General features: G+C 45.2%; 1 long non-coding RNA gene across 1 annotated transcript; it reads right to left on the reverse strand.

Annotated features, from left to right (window-relative positions):
• Window positions 1–4,144: 4,144 nt before the first annotated feature.
• On the reverse strand, window positions 4,145–16,799 carry LOC124790037. The gene is made up of 2 exons (XR_007016207.1): window positions 16,596–16,799; window positions 4,145–4,454 (listed from the first exon to the last, which is right to left on the reverse strand). It is a non-coding gene; the product is annotated as an uncharacterized LOC124790037 (long non-coding RNA).
• Between the last annotated feature and the right edge of the window lie 658 nt (window positions 16,800–17,457).

The raw sequence follows: 17,457 nt of genomic DNA on the forward strand, positions 1-17,457 counted from the left end.
CCGTGTATTTATATTACGTGAAGGTCAGCACTCAACTGTCAATCCACCAAAATGGTTCGATGCAGCTCTCAAAAATTCTGGAGAAAATCGAATCTGAAATTTTTATGAGCATATTTTATATCCTAAAGAAAGGTCATTTTTCGACAGGTTGTGCGGCACTGTGTTGCTGGCCTGTGTTCGATACCTGGCTGTGGCAGATTTTAAAACAAAAGTGCATGTTCCACTCAACATTTCCGTGAAGTGTAAAATGGATAAACACAGATTTTTTTAAAATTTAAACATTTTTATTAACAATCACTGACAAATAAGAGTTTATGTTTATTATTTTAGCGCCATATGTAACTAGTAATAGGAACACATGAATTTTAATAAAAATGACAATTCCATGTATGTTAATTAACAAACAGGTGAATCATGTAGAACATGCACCTCAAATAATGCGGAAATTGAGAGACCTGCTGGCGTGTGGTTTTCACAGAATGGATTGATCAGGGGCTCGTATTGTTAGCCAATAAGAAGATTGTAAAAATACTTAAAAAGTGTATTTTTTGTGCAAACATAATCTTTTTTAAATGAAACAATGCATATTGACATTAACAAACTAAAAGTAGGATAAATTAGTATGTCAGTGGTGTTAGTTGCAGGGTTGTGATGAGGGGCCATTTACAAGAGATATCGTAGTTTGAAAGGTTTCCACACTGACACTTATTTGCGCCACCACGCAGTTGATAGGTACGATGCTTGCTTAAAGTGTGGTTGTGTGCTCCTTGAGTGCATTGCGACTTACTGGTCAGTTTGAGAGTGACAGTCCAAGCTCAAATGGCTCCAAGCACTATGGGACTGAACATCTGTCGGTCGTCATCAGTCCCCTAGACTTAGAACTCCTTGAACCTAACCAACCTAAGGACATCACACACATCCATGCCCGATGCAGGATTCGAACCTGCGACCATAACAGCAGCTTGGTTCCCGACTGAGGCGCCTAGAACAGTCCAAGCAAAAGGTTGTGAGTGGACGGTGGGATTTACCAATACGGAAAAAGCCGACATGCTCATCGTGTGTGGAGAGTGTAGCACGAATGCAGTTCATTCTTGTACGGTGTTTGCGGCAAGATATCCCAATAGACATCACCCACCTTGGCAGTTATGTGTCAACGTCCTCAACCACATACGTGAAATTGGTAAAGACCTAGACAACGTAACAAGTGACGACAGAAGAGTGGGAAATTAATGTCGTTGCTGATGTTGCAGTTGATTCACGCGTTAGCTCACAAGCAGTCGCACAAGGAAGTGGCATGAGTCAGGCAAGTGTCCTACACATTCTCGATTGACATAGGTTCCATCTCTATCATGTCTCTCCCCGTAAGGATCTGCATGGAAACGATTATGAACTTCTGTATATGGGCATTAAGACAAGACACTTGTGTGTATCACGTAACTTGTTTAGTCATGAAGTCACATTTGCCTATGATTGCCCGGTAAAGTACCGTAACATGGGCTATTAGTTTGTCGACAATCCACGCTGGCTTCGCCAGGTGGAACGTCAGCGTCCGTGGAGTGTGAACGTGCGTTGTTGAATAGCGAACTATCAGCTCATAGGCTCGTCTTTCACGGAACGCGCACAAGTATCGCATCCTCCTAACAGACAATATTCCACGGATGGCCTGCAGGCTAGGAGAAACCTGTGGTACCAACATGATGACTGTCCAGCCTACAGCGCACGAAGTACTACAGAATGCCTTCACGAATTGTTTCCAAATCGTTGGATTGGACGCAGATGGCCTGTACCTTTGCCGGCCCGTTCCCTGAATTTGACGCCTGTAGACTTTTTTCTGTGGAAAAGCTAAAAGACGGTGTCTACAGGACATACCAACTACACGCGATCACTTGTAACGAAGTATTACTGCAGTCTGCTCGGACATCTCCGCTGAAATGCTAGCACGTTGCAGCACTCATTCCATATCTTACTGGAATCGTATATTCCCGCTGCCGGTGGCCAATTTGACACAACCTCTGATAGTCAGTTGTCTCGTTTCTGGTCAGAATCCACGTAACTAGTGTATGCACTTGTGATGTTCTTTAGTGAGTGCTACTACAAGTACTGTATAAGTAACGGCGTGGGAACTTTTCAAAATACGATATCTCGTAAACGACTCGTACTAGAATCCTACAACAAACACCGATGACATCCTGATTTACCCAAATTTTAATTTGTTAATGTCAGTACGCATTATTCCATTTAAAAAGTGCATATCTGCAGAAATATACACTTTCTAAGTATTATTACAATCTGTTTGTTGGCTAACGCTACGATCCTCTGCATACCAACCCATTCTGTGAAAACCGCAATATCTGTGGAGAAAGTTTTAGGTGATTCACCCTGTGTATTTAATGAATTGTAGTATCGTAAGTATTCAAACTGAACGAAAAAAAAACGAAAAAAATAATGGCCGAAACAAGACTCAAGCCAGCGATCACCACCCACGAGGGCTACTGCTTTTTTCCCCCTGTTTATTTGGTGGTTCACGGGAATTCTCGTAGAACATACACCTATGTTGAAAAGTATCCATCGGCTGGGAATCACTCCAGGCCCCCACATCATTGATGACCATCCTAGTACAGTGCTGTGTTGGCTGTCGAAACATTTACCTTTCCTTAGGGTATTATAGACACTGGAAAAACTTCACAGTCGATTTTGACGTTCTCGAGAATTTTTGAAAGTTGCGTCGTTTGCCGTTTGTGGGAAATTGATATTTGAGTTCTGAATTTCACATGCCATAAATACGCTGAAGGGCCAAGGAAAGTGGTACACCAGCCTAATGTCGTGTACGGCCTCCGCGAGCATGCAGAAGTGCCGCAACACGACGTGCCGTGGGCTAGACTAATGTTTGAAGTACTGCTGGATGGAACTGACACCATGAATCCTGCAAGTCTGTCCACAGATCCGTAAGAGTATAAGGGGGTGGAGATCTCTCCTGAACAGCGCGTTGAAAGGCATCCCAGATATATTCGGTAATGAACAAGTCTGAGGAGTTTGGTAGCCAACGGAAGTGTTTAAATTCAGAAGACTGTTCCTGGGGCCACTCTGTAGCAATTCTGACCGAACGATTGGGGTGTCTCATTGTCCTGCTGGAATTTTCCAACTCCATCGGAATGCACAATGGAGATGACTGGATGCATGTGATCAGAAAGGATGCTTATGTATGTGTCGCCTATCAGAGTCGTATCTAGACGTATCAGGGGTCTCCTATCACCAAATGCACACGACCCACACCATTACAGAGCCTCCACCAGATTGAAGAGTCTCCTGATGATATGCAGGGTTCATGGATTCATCAGGTTGTCTCCAGACCCGTACACGTGCATCCGCACGATACAATTTGAAACGAGACTCGTCCGACAAGGCAACATATTTCCAGTCATCAACAGTCCAATGTCGGTGTTGACGAGCCCAGGTGAAATGTAGAGCTTTGTGTAGTGCAGTCATCAAGAGGACACGAGTGGGTCTTCGGCTCCAAAAGCCCATATCGATGATGTTTCGTTGAATGGTTCGCACACTGACACTTGTTGATGGCCTAGCACTGAAATCTACAGCAATTTGCGGACAGGTTGCAGTTCTGTGACGTTCAACGATTCTCTTCAGTGTCGTTGGTCCTGTTCTCGTAGGATCTTTCTCCGACCGCAGCGATGTCGGAGATTTGATGTTTCACTGGCCTCCTCATATTCACAGTACAGTCGTGAAATGGTCGTACGGGAAAATCCCCGCTTCATCGCTGCCTCGGAGATGCTGTGTCCCATCGCTCGTGCGCCGACTATAACACCACGTTCAAACTCCCTGAAATCTTGATAATCTGTCATTATAGAAGCCGTAAGCGATCTAACAACTGCGCCAGACACTTGTTTTCTTACATAGGCGCTGCCGACCGCAGTGCCGTATTCTGCCCATTTACAAATCTCTGTATCTGAATATGCATATACCAGTTAGTGCGGCGCTTCAACGCTTAAAAAAAATGTAAAAAAATTGAATTTCCATGTGGTCTCCTTGTAAGCGAAAATGGAAATATCTTTTGTATAAAAGATACGTTGTGTCTTTATTCGAGGGCTATTGTACAGTGGGATCAGGTTATGGATATGAGAAAAAGATCTGCCGATTCACAATACTTTATTGATGCGATAAAACAGCGTTGGCGTTACAGGGTCGTTCGTCCGGTGGTGGCAGTCAGTCCGGTGCAGTGAGCAGGCCGCCTAGCCGAGCAGGTAGTATGAGTAGGCAGGGTAGTAGTAGCCGTAGTAGAACTGCTCGCTGGGCGCCAGCGACTCGCGGCCGGCCGGCTCGGGGGTGGCAGCGGGCGAGGCCTGCCTCAGGGGCAGCGGAAGCGGCTGGGGGCGAACCGGGGGGGCGGGGACCGCCGCCGACAGCGCCAACACGCCCAGCAGCAGCAGCAGCGGTAACACCTGCGGGCAAGGACCGCGTCACAAACCAACGTCTCACTGTAGGAAGGGGGTACCTTCGAGTTGTAGAAGACGTGAAAATACAGATGTAATGCACTGCCGGACAGAAATTAGTACACTCACGATTTATTGTTGCAACAGTACATACGGAGCTCATGAAATTATTAAATTTACAGCCAGAAGCGTAAGTGATTCTGAGATACCAGGTATCGAACCATGCTGAAACACTCATATTAGCACGTGGTGTAGCCTCCAAGGGCAGCAATGCAGGTGCTGACTCTGGTATCCAGTCGATCGTACAGATGCCGAATACTGTCCTGGGATCTTATGCCATGCCTGCTCAAACTCTTCACGTAGTTCTGTAAGAGTTATCGGTAGTTATCGGTTGACGAGTCACTTCTCCTCCCATCATATCCCTCACGTGCTATGTTGGAGACAAGTCTGGACATCATGCTCGCCAGGGAAGTTCCTGCAAGTCTCGCAGAGCGCAGTGTAAAGGGAGCATTATACTGTTCGAACAACACATCACCTTCATGTTGCAAGAACAGAAAAAGAATGGATCTAACAACAATCTGCACGTACCGAGCGCTGGTTATTGTTCCCTCCAGAACGTCAAAAGTGAACGAGAGTTGCAGTTTGCCGGCCGGGGTGACCGAGCGGTTCTAGGCGCTACAGTCTGGAACTGCGCGACCGCTACAGTCGCAGGTTCGAATCCTGCCTCGGGCACGGATGTGTGTGATGTCCTTAGGTTAGTTAGGTTTAAGTAGTTCTAAGTTCTAGGGGACTGATGTCCTCAGATGTTAAGTCCCATAGTGCTCAGAGCCATTTAAACCATTTTTTTTGAGAGTTGCAGTTTATTGCACCCCAGAGCATAAGTCCTGGGTTGGGGCCAGTGTGTCTTGGAGGAATACACTCTACGAGATGGCAGTTATCTGGCCTGCTTCGTACGCGCAGACGGCTATCAGTTGCGTGCACGCAGAATCTGTTTTCATCTCTGAAGACCACGGCTGGTCATTCCAAGTGATCCTCTGAGGGAACCATACGAGCCGTGCACCTCGATGATGTGTCCATACCGCTAGTCCCTCAACTAACATCCGATTCGCAACAGTTCGAGTTGACACGTCTGGGCCCACAGGCCCTCTTATCTGCGCTGTGATAACTCCACAATCTGTCACTGCTGAGCTTAAAGTAGGCCGATACTGGCGGGCGTCTGTGCTGCGTGTATTCGCACAGCTGACGCAACATCTCCAACCTGTGTAGCAGTTGTCCGAGAGGACATTCCTACCATTCGGAAAGCCACAATTTTGCACCCTCTGAAACTCGTTCAGTTGGTTGTAGGAAGTACGAGTGCGTTTCAGTGTCAAGACTGTCTGTTTCCTTCACATGTCTGCGCCACACAGCTGGTGCTGCGGTAGCTGTTCCACAGCGCCCCTAATTGGTGGACGACGTTGAATCCATTATCAGTACTCCTACTATCCCCCAGGTGGTGTATGCCGCCATCGGATAAAATCGACGTCATCTTTCCAGGTGCACTTCTTTTTTCTTCCAGCAGTGTATGAGGTGAAGAGACATTAAAAAGATTAGGAGAGAAAATACGAGGCGTGTTTTTTAAGTAAGTACCGTTTTGCCACACCGCGACCGCAGCGCTGCGGTCGGCGTTCTGCTCGTGCGCACTGGGTACGTACATCTGTTGTCTACGCACTGACGCCGTAACAGTCTGATTTTTCCTTGTTTACGTTGTGTACTGATTGTTTAAGATGCCTCCGATAATCGTGAGTCCCGCTGACTGTGAAGGACGGGCTGTTATAAGATTTCTTAGTGCTAAAGGACTAAAAGCGATCGATATTCATCGTGAGATCTGTGCAGTTTACGGAGAAAACATTATGAGTGATGGAACGCCAAGAAAGTGGGTGACAGCATTTAAAGATGGCCGCATAAATGTGCATGATAAACAACACAGTGGGCGTCCTTCGGTCGTTAGTGAAAATTTGGTGCAGGAAGTGGACAATAAGGTGAGAGAAAACAGACGCTTTACGATTTCATCCTTGCGGGATGACTTTCCTAATGTTTCTTGTAGTGTTTTGTATGACATTGGGACCGAGCATTTGAATTACAGAAAATTGTGCGCGCATTGGGTACCGAAAATGCTGACGGATGTGCACAAAACCAAACGTTTAGACAGTGCATTGACTTTCCGTGAGCGGTACCACAACGACAGTGATGATTTCTTAAGCCAAATTGTTACGAGCGATGAAACATGGGTGGCCTACGTCACACCAGAATCAAAGCAACAGTCCATGGAATGGCGGCATTCAGATTCAGCCAGAAAAGTGAAGTTTAAGCAAACAATTTCTGCCCAGCAAATCGTGTGCACAGTTTTTTGGGAATTTCTGCCTCGTAATGAGACAATCAATGCAGCAGCTTACTGTAAGAACTCGCACAATCTGTGCCGTTCAATTCAGAACAAAAGACGTAGCAAGGGCATCGTTTTGCTGCAAGACAATGCCCGTTCGCACGTGGCGAATCAGACCAAAGATCTCATCACATGTTTTCGATGGGAAACTATATCATCCTCCGAAAGCCCCGATCTTGCACCCAGTGACTACCATCTGTTCCTGAACTTGAAGAAACACCTGGGCAGTCAGCGTCTTCAAGACGATGACGAAGTCAAAACAGTGGTGATGCAGTGGTTAACAAGTCAGGCGGCAGACTTCTATGAGGAGGGTATTCAAAAACTGGTACAACGTTATGACAAGTGCATCAATATTGACGGAAATTATGTAGAAAAGTAGATTAAGGTACAGGCTTTCATGTAAAAATAAAATTATTGAGATATCTTAGCATGTCTTTTTTTAATTTCAAAACGGTACTTACTTAAAAAACACGCCTCGTATGTCTCTGAGACTCCTTTAACAAGTGCCGGGAAATGTAAGGTTTAAGGTTTAAGTAGTAAGGTTTATGTAGTCGTGGTGCGGTGCTCGTCAGCGGGCTGTTGGCTGACGTCGTCTCATAGTCTTTCTGCTATTGTGTTCTCCATCTTCGTGTTACGCCAGAACGCCAGGCATTCTCCTATTCCCCCTTCCCTCGATATTTGAAACGACTTATGCGGCCAGATACAGCCGACGTACAGCTCATCTTGGATTCCCAAAAAACGGTCGAAAATAATTACCATAAGTTGTAGATACGAAGAGAACCATGTTTGTAAACTGTCTATGTTGACAGGTACCTAACGCAGTAAATGTTTGGTGCAATCTCGTGTATCCTCAAGGTAGACTAATGAATGTGCAGAGTAAAGTATAGCAGCAGGCATCATCGTAAGTGGAAGGAACTTACCACCGTGAATACTTACAGGAGATATGCTCTTTCACAAGGGACAGTGGGTCGTGCTACGGTAGCTAAGTTGGTAGAGCACATTCCCGCAAAATGCAAAGTTCCCGAGCTCGAGTATCGGTCCGCCACGCAATTTTAATCTGCCAGGAAGTTTCGTTGGAAATACTTTAGATGCTACCTAGAATCGGCTATTCCAGTGTCACTTGGATGCACTAGACTGTATGTATTATTAGACGTTAATGTAGCACAAATTTATACAGTACTTAATTAGAATCGTAACACACGTCGTAATTATGGCGTAGCGATTATCTATCGCTATGGGAATGACGTCAATAGCCACGAGAATGAATGTGGCAGCGTCAGCTGAAATGAGAGGGAAGGTTGTTTTTTTTCAGTAGCACTTGCGTCGGTGGTTGTTGCGGTGAGGGTCATGAAAAACATTTAGCAGACGGAAGATGTGTCTTCAAGACGCCGCTGCATAGCTTTTACCTAGGGCGAAAGTGGCGTCACCATACTTTAGTCGTTCAGTTCATCGACCTCATGTTGTTTATGAACAGAAAGACAATAGAAAAAATAATTCAGGGTGTTTGTTACTTATAAAGCTAAAAGGAAACGACGGCCTCGAACATACATATGAAGCTGTGGATCCGCAACTCTGGAAAATATACGTTTAAAAAATAAGTATATGCAAGGGAAATGTGGATTTTAGAATCTGTGTTATTAGCGGGAGCTCATTTTAATGTCAGTTTAGAAAACAATAACTAGATCTCAAATCGATATGTCACACTCGTCTGACAGAACATGCTGTAAAGCACTCTGACTGGAGTATCTCACATTTGCGTCTTTTTTTGCAAAATATCGAGTTATTCACATTCATTGGTAATTATTGATCTGTATCTTCCCCACTGTCTCTTTTTCATTAATTAAACTATCAAATAGGCAACGAAACATCCGTAAAGAGTGGAATCCCGACGCCTTCACGGTCCCAGGACAGTAGAGTAGCAGGTGAGTGCAACTTCCTGTCGTATAGTGACAGGCAGAACACTCTCCCATTGCAGCCACAGACGATCCTTTACGACTGACTACTGAAGGTTGCCGCTTTGAACGGTTGCTACAAGCTTAGGTTTTGTGAGCTGCAAGTTGATGGCAACTAACAAAACTTGAGAACCACTGTCATCTGTGTAAGTCAGACCCTACATAAATCTTTTAAAATTAGCTTTCATTTCGTACCCAGGAGACAGAGCGGGCTATTGGAGATACGACCCATCGATGCGTCCTCTTTCTTTCTGCCAAATTCCAGGCGTTTCTTATCGGTCAGATACCAAGCGGTGTGTTGGAGGGGCAGTAGGAGAGAAAATTGCGAATATCTGTCCTCACTTTTTACGCGACTGCACAGGAGTTCCAGAGTGCCGTGCTGTGGCTGCCAGCAGCTCAAATGTCTCTGAGCACTATGGGACTTAATATCTGAGGTCATCAGTCCCCTAGAACTTCGAACTACTTAAACCTAACTAACCTAAGGACATCACACACATCCATGCCCGAGGCAGGATTCGAACCTGCGACCGTAGCCGTCGCGTGGTTCCAGACTGAAGCGCCTAGAACCGCTCGGCCACACCGGCCGGCCTGCCAGCAGCCCGGGACATGCTACGCGATGCGCTGCGCGTCTGTGGGGCCGGCGTGCTCCCCGGCACGTCGTGATGACGTCTGCCGGTGCGGGTTTCTGTCGTCTGGTTGTGTCTGACTTCCGGCGGCACCGCTGTGTTACCGCGAACTGTCGTATCGCAAAGCAACGGCGAATCACTACGACAGCTGCGTATATCTCAACATGCTAGAGTTCAAATAATAGTAAGATTAATAAAACTGTGACAGTCAGAGAGAACGGCCCAAATTCAAAATCTTTTAGTTTGTAGCGGACTGCACTCCTGGCATCACTCTCACTACTTCAGTTACCTCTCCGGTAAAAACGCGTCTCGGCAGTACAGCTGTCGGTAAGCATACGTGTGACTATTCGATGATCTTCATTTTGTGAGATGTAAAATGGATGAAAATTATCATCAGGTCCGGTCAATGACTAGGTCATTAGAGTTGGACCACTGGCTCAGCTGCTAGATGGATGAAAAAAGAAATCGTTCTGGGAACCACCCAAGCATTTTCTTTAAGCGATTTAGGGAATCATCGAGAAAGCGTAAATCTCCACTGCCAAATGGGGATTTCAACCATGGGCCAACTCAAAGTAAATCCAGTGTTTTCAAGAAAAGAATTATAGTGCTACAACGATGAAAAATAATATTACGACGATGTCAAACCTTATTTTCATAATATAAAGAAGAATTGACGATATTAAAATGTAATTATAATTTTATTATTTTAATTTTTTAACACAGTGAATCAAAGACTTTCTAGTGCACAGAATAAACTAGCATTGATAGTACTGTGAAATTATATATGATTGTTAAATGACAACGGATTCTATGTAAGACATTTTGTCTGGGCGGATTTTGTTCTTGTACTGGTCGGTAGAGAAAGAAAGTTTCTTAATCGATGTATGTAATGTGAATGTATAAAGGCTCTAAAAAGGAGAGAGAGAGAGATAATCCTTGCGGACAATCACCATATTGTATAAGAAAAGGTAAATACAAGTTATTCAAAACAAATATCTCTAAAGTGTATCGTCTTGTGATTTCTAAAGACTCAAAATTGCGGTGTTTAATCTAAACCTGTCCTGAATAACAGCGAAGAACATTTATGTCATTATATATTTTCTTCGTTTGACCACGGTTGTGATTCGCATGTTACTTTTTGTTACGCCACATGTTGGGAATATTGTCATTATACGCGCAAAAGTGCACACAGCTTTAATCGAACCTGCATCTTTCGGAAACGATAACTCTTAATCAGTAAAATTACGCTAATACCGTCTAAATCGCAACCGTGATCACAAAAGTGTTTCCTGGACCCGATTCTTATAAATGTGTAGACTTGAAAGCGAACAGCATTGCACCATCGCTGGCTCGCAACAATAGAAAGAAAACAAAACAGGGACCGAGCAACTTTAAATTTGAACGCCGTCAGCTTTACGAAATCTCATCGACGTAAGTTAATTAATTAAATATTAACAGGAAGAGAATTATTAAATTTTAAAGATTAAATCATAGCAAGAATTTAAAGCATTTTAGCATCATTACGTTTCTTTGCATTAGTACTTGAGTATCAGATACCATCATATCTGTTTAAAAGACAGTGCGTAAATAAAATTGCCACCTTTTATAATTATTATTATAGCAATTCAGTTGTCGGAGAAAGTGGTATGTTGAGAGACTCTTGGTTCCAAAATGGCTCTGAGCACTATGGGACTTAACATCTTAGGTCATCAGTACCCTAGAACTTAGAACTACTTAAACCTAACTAACCTAAGGACATCACACACATCCATGCCCGAGGCAGGATTCGAACCTGCGACCGTAGCAGTCGCGCGGCTCCGGACTGAGCGCCTAGAACCGCTAGACCACCGCGGCCGGCGGGAGACTCTTCTTGGAACATATACTGTGAGTATTTTGACAACAACACATCCAGTGATACGCAACACCTCTGTTGTAACGTCTGCCACTACAGTTTGATGAGCATTTACGTGACGCTCCTGCGCCTACTAAACGAGCTGTCGAAAAGTGCTGGTCTTCTATGATCTTCTCCATAAACCATACCAGACAAGTAACACTCAATAATCCGACGAATCAGAGCTCGCTAAAGTATTTTGTAGGTGACTCACTTTTCCTTAGCATTTTTACAATGACTATCTGCTTTTCCGACAACCTGTTTGTATGTGATCGTTCCCTCGTCAAACCGTACGATTGATTCTACACCTTTTAATGGTTGTTACATTTGCCAGTGATTCATAACCAGTTATGTGACAGACGAATGATGGATCTTTTGTGTTATTTATGTATGAAACGTTACATGTACTTATGTTGACGGTCAAGTGCGAGCCTCAGACCCAAGTTTCAATAACTTGCAGCTTCTCCAGCATTCCACTCCTGTTTTCCTACACGTACAATCCTTATAGAGAGAAACTCTCTGGCAATCAAAACTATTTGCCGGACCTTTGCCTTTCGCGAACAAGTGTTCTATCGATTGAACTATCCGAGCACAGCTCACAACCCGCCATCATAGGCTTACTGTCTGGAACATACGAGATAAGTTACTCATGGAACAGAAGCGGTGAGGACGAGTAGTGATTCGTTATAGGATAGCTCAGTAAGTAGAGCACTTATCCGCGAAAGCAAAGATCCCGGGTTCGAGTACCGGCGCGTTATTAGGTTTTAGTCTGCCAGGAAGCTTAGTAACAGTCTACATTCCACAGAAAAGTGGAAAGTCATAAATTTCGGGGTTTCTAATGTGGTGAACAGTATTGCACTGAATAAAGTCTTCTCATGCTTCGAGTCGCGTCATGTACTTGTAAATCCACAAGCTTTCGATTGTGTGCTCCTAGGTATTTTTCAATTGCTATCTGACTGTCGTGTAATCGGTGGCCATGATACGATACCGCCGTAACCCTCAGTGGTACACAACCTCACTGTTGTGACTTGGCAAGACAGCCAAGTCACTATGCGAGGATGCCGAAAGGCACGCGTTAAGCTCACGCAGACTGACGTGAGGTCTGGAACAGTTAAGGGAATTTATAGTAGGAAATAAAGTACGTAGATGATGTAATACTTAACTTTAATCCATAATTGGTGTACATCGCTCTTGACGGTACATTAATAACAATCTCAATATAAACTGGTAATGTTGCCTTGCTAGGTCGTAGCAAATGACGTAGCTGAAGGCTATGCTAACTATCGTCTCGGCAAATGAGAGCGTATTTGTCAGTGTACCATTCCTAGCAACGTCGGCTGTACAACTGGGGCGAGTGCTAGGACGTCTCTCTAGACCTGCCGTGTGGCGGCGCTCGGTCTGCAATCACTGACAGTGGCTACACGCGGCCGATTTAAAGCAAGCGTGGTGTCTGGCGGTGACACCACACTCACAACAGGCCACAGCAGTCCACCCACCCCACCGCCGCCCCACATCGAACCCAGGGTTACTGTGCGGTTCGGTCCCGTCTTGACGCCGCCCCCCCCCCCCCCCCCCCCCCCTCTGCCGGAACGTCACATACCAAACGAGTGTAGCCCCAAATGTTAAATGTTTTCGTGGTATAGTAATTATGGTGTACGCCTACGTGGAGACTGTTCGCACAGCAATCGCCGACATAGTGTAAGTGAGGCGGAATAAGGGGAACCAGCCCGCATTCGCCGATGTAGACGGAAAACCGCCTTAAAAAGGATCCACCACAGACCGGGGGGGGGGGGGGGGGTTCGTGCCGGGGACCGGCACGCCTTCCCGCTCGGGAAGCAGCTCGTTAGACCGCGCGGCTAGCCGGGCGGGCTATTATATGGGTGCTTGTGCTCAGTCAATCTTCATTTGCCATAAAAGCAACCGCTTACAACGGCCTGTTGCTTTTACGGCCTACGATGAACTGTTGCTTGAAGGTAGCAAGTATATTCGCTTATATAATATAGAATCGCAACAGGTTTGGTTTTCTTCCTTCCGCTGAGCAGTATTATTTGATTTTTTTGTTTGTTTCACGATCACTTATCTCAACATCTGGTATTTCGGCGTTGGTATGATGATTGAAAGCAGGAACAGTATTACGATCGTCTCTGCAATGAAGTGGATCTGGAAAACAGAATTAAATATTTCGGCTTTTTCTCCGTCATTTTTCGTGCAGTGATAGAATGATTACCCAGCGGCAGTATGGACGATTTTGATCCAGCTACTGACTAGACGCAAAACGAAAATGTTAGGATTCTTCAGGTCGGTTGGCAAAATCAGAATTCGAGTGACTTCAACGGTTCTAGCATTGCTCTCCTTACACTCATTTTGCCTTCGTTCTGAGGATGATTAGAACAGTATAGTAACAACGTTTCATTAAAATTATGGGGTGATCGTTTTAGGTGTAACGTCGAAAGTCACCAAATGCACAGCCGTGAAACTAAGTGGAAACGTGAAAGGAAGGTGCTTACGTGCCAAGAAGCATCAAATGGTGTTTGGAAATACATGTACTGAAATGTCGTATGTGTCATTCTGATGTGACAGTGAGGCATGTGTAGACGCATCTGATAAAGGAGTGTCGGACGTAGCTATTGGACCAGAAGATGAGAGCTCTGTACGAGATGACCATCACGGCCATATATGGTCACCAGATCACGGCCCATACAAATGTTTCTACAACTCTGGCTCGGCGCTGGAAGGCCGCCACGACTGTCGATGTATTAGCATCGACGGTTCGACGCCCTCGGCTGCTGGCTGGACTTTTGGCACACATGACACGCTGTGTCTGGCTGCAGTGGCCAAAGTGAACGCCTTCACTGGCGCATTTTATATCACTTTCAGGGGTACCCTTCTTAATCCAGACCTACAGTTGAGGTCGCATTGCAGTGTGGCGTCAGTCTGTGAATCCGTATTGTTGATCGTCATAGCTGAAAATCGCTTGCAGCACTACTAGAATAAGTAGGAGATCTCGCTTCTTATGTCCATGCCATTTATGGCAAAAAAATGAGCAGCCATTATCAAATAATGATACCACTGCTTTCAATAGCACCATGTTAGCTTGCCTGTTGTATCGGAAATACGTGGAGTATGGTTAGCGGGCAACTGATTCGTCACGGCCTTCCATCTGCCACTGTCGATGCCCCAGCCCAGAACCTACATTTAGGGAGTTTCCACGTCCTATCCGATTCCATGCTCTCATTTAGCATGCGACGTCTCAGACAAGACTACACATTAATCACGATCCAGAGTCCAGATTTTTAAATGCTGAACGTTCTAACCGTGCATCCAGCCATACTTTTCTCCCATCCGCTCTAACGAGACCCAGTATTTTATCAGCGCGGGAACTACAAAGACCTGAATCAGGACACCGATTCCGCGTAAACCACCCGCTGTGAAAACTATGTGCACTTGCAAGTAAGATGACTGATGTGGCTACTATCCCTGATCCGTGTTGTTTGTCGAGTTGCCCAAGCACTGAAATGAAATAAATGGATCGATGCGGATCGCCTACATGCAGATGCTGTAATACGAATTGATATTACCGTATACCATTCAGATATGCTGCTTTTGCCATGCAATGAATATGGCGTACCAACTGAAAATTTGTGTCGGGCCGGGCTTGGAACTCCGGTTTACTGCTTATCGTGGACGGTCGCCTTTACGTTAGTCTACATCAAGACGCCTTGAGGCTCGCAGTTCCCACAGACCGCATGAGAGGATCTTTGGTGGAAGTATTCGTGAAAATCAAAGGTGTAAATATGACTGAGCATGAGTCAGGCCTGGGTGAGTGGCCACATAGCTTAATGGCTAAGGCGATTATTCGCGATAAGCAGGAGTCCCTGTGTAGCACAATTTTAAATTGTCACGATATTTTTATTACACTGTAGGCAAAAGCCACAGGCAGAAGCCACGATGTCCCGTCCCTCTTCACTCCTACAACAACAGATTTTGGCAGCAGTTTTGACATAAATAGGTGTCGTATGCTGTCCTCTCGATTCTTTGCTATTACAGAAGACTGGCTGATCGCTTCGTATCCGACTGATTTTTGACATTGGTGCCACTAGTACGACTACGTGAAAGCCGGAAATCTGAGTCATCAGCAGTGTTATTTCTTCTCTCCATTGCCGCGACCAGAGTACTGGAGAAACGTCTACAGTGAAGCGATATTGGTAACAGTCACTTTGGTCTCATAAGGAAATGCAGGTGAGCAAGTGAGCACGAGCGGTAGTCACAAAATTTTTAGATTTCGCTCACTCCTAATTGCGTATGCTTTGACCATTGAATATGAAAATCTAGGATACTAACCTGCCCTCACACTGAGTACATGAGAAATTTTTGATTGGTTAAAAAAGTAACATTATTCTCCACCAACTTAGTGCATGACCAGCTTCGACAACGTAGATTTAAATAAGCTGATGAGGATTTTTAATAATCATTCTTTCCTGTGATAAAAATATTTCTTGTGTAGAGATGACGATTTTAATAATCGTCATTTCAATATGTCCAAGAATTAAATATTTTTTTATTGAGTGTCAAAAGTAATTGATAATGATTGTTGTTTATCACCTGACGCTTGAAAGCAACAGTTGATAAATTATATGTAGAAAAAAAGGGGAATAGCTGTGTTGTCTTTCACGAATAGACCCCAAACTTTCACTTTTATTAATTCGTGCATCCTAGGTACGTGACAGCGACATTTCTAATGATTTTTGTTACGATCCGCACTTGATATTACCTGCCTTACAGGGCCAGGGTCATATTTATTTAGAATGTCTGCTTGACACCCTGGGCTTGGGAAGGCATTTCATATGTCTTGTCCATTTGCGCGCTAAGTGGTAATGTAAGTCTGCACACATTAGTCCACTCGCTGTGCAGATACAAAGGTCGGAGTTACGACATAATACATAACCCACCACAGGCTTGAATTAAAAGTCAATATGGCGTCTCCGTCTCTGTACTGACCAGAGATGGTGAGCATGTGATGTAGGTGACGTTCTTACAGCCCTTTTGTCTACGTTGAAAGGCACGTTGAGAACATCTGTCGAGCTTGATATTGCTCTGCACCTTCTGGAAAACCCCCCAGCACGCCTTTTCCACGCTATGACTCCAGAATCACGCTCAACGTTGACGGTCGAATGCACAGTCCGTCCGACGACTGCTTTACGTTTGTGATCGTTACGGCCAGAACAGTCTCTTGTGTCTCCAAGAAGCAGCTGCTATACTCACGAGAGCCTTCATGACGTCCTGATGAGAATGAGGCAGCGTCTTGATGAGAGCTGAGAGTCTGTACACTGTACCCGCGTCCAGTGCGTGGCTTTATAGGCAGGGGCGGGGTGGCTTCTCTGTGAGGGAGTTCCAGCAGAGCGTAACGGCCGGCCACGTGGCTCCCCGGCACCAGCGTCTCTGGAAACACCGCTGGCACCAGAGTCAAGGCCTCGGCGGAGCGCCCTGCCCGCATGCAGAGTGCATCGCGTGATCCCGCCAGCGGCCTTCACCACAGTAATGGCCGGGGTGACGCTGCTTAGGATGCTTCTGGAGCCTCAGCAATGAACGGCCGCGTAGCGCACCACGCAAGCAGCAGTCGCCTTGTGTAGCTTATCGTTACAGAATTTGGCGTAAAGGAAAAAGTAACAAAATTCGCGTGATCCAAACACCTACCATATCTAGAGTGAAATTTATGGGAGAAATCTCTCAGTCACTTGAAACGAAGCTGGCCGCGGTGGCCGTGCGGTTCTAGGCGCTGCAGTCCGGAACCGTGGGACTGCTACGGTCGCAGGTTCGAATCCTGCCTCGGGCATGGATGTGTGTGATGTTCTTAGGTTAGTAAAGTTTAAGTAGTTCTAAGTTCTAGAGGACTGATGACCTAAGATGTTAAGTCCCATAGTGCTCAGAGCCATTTGAACCATTTTTTTTTTTAACTTGAAACGAAAGTTGGTGTAAGCCTAATGGACGACTTATCATTTTTATTGCATACCTGTGTCTTGTAAAACGTTGTAAGGATGTGGAATTTGGAGCTTAAATCCGCAAAAAGGATCTAAGAGTTCTAGGAAAGAAATCGAATGAAATTAAACTGCCTGCGTTTTGCAGA

The sequence above is a fragment of the Schistocerca piceifrons genome, chromosome 3, assembly GCF_021461385.2.
Source record: "Schistocerca piceifrons isolate TAMUIC-IGC-003096 chromosome 3, iqSchPice1.1, whole genome shotgun sequence".
NCBI classification, from domain to species: Eukaryota; Metazoa; Arthropoda; class Insecta; order Orthoptera; family Acrididae; genus Schistocerca; species Schistocerca piceifrons.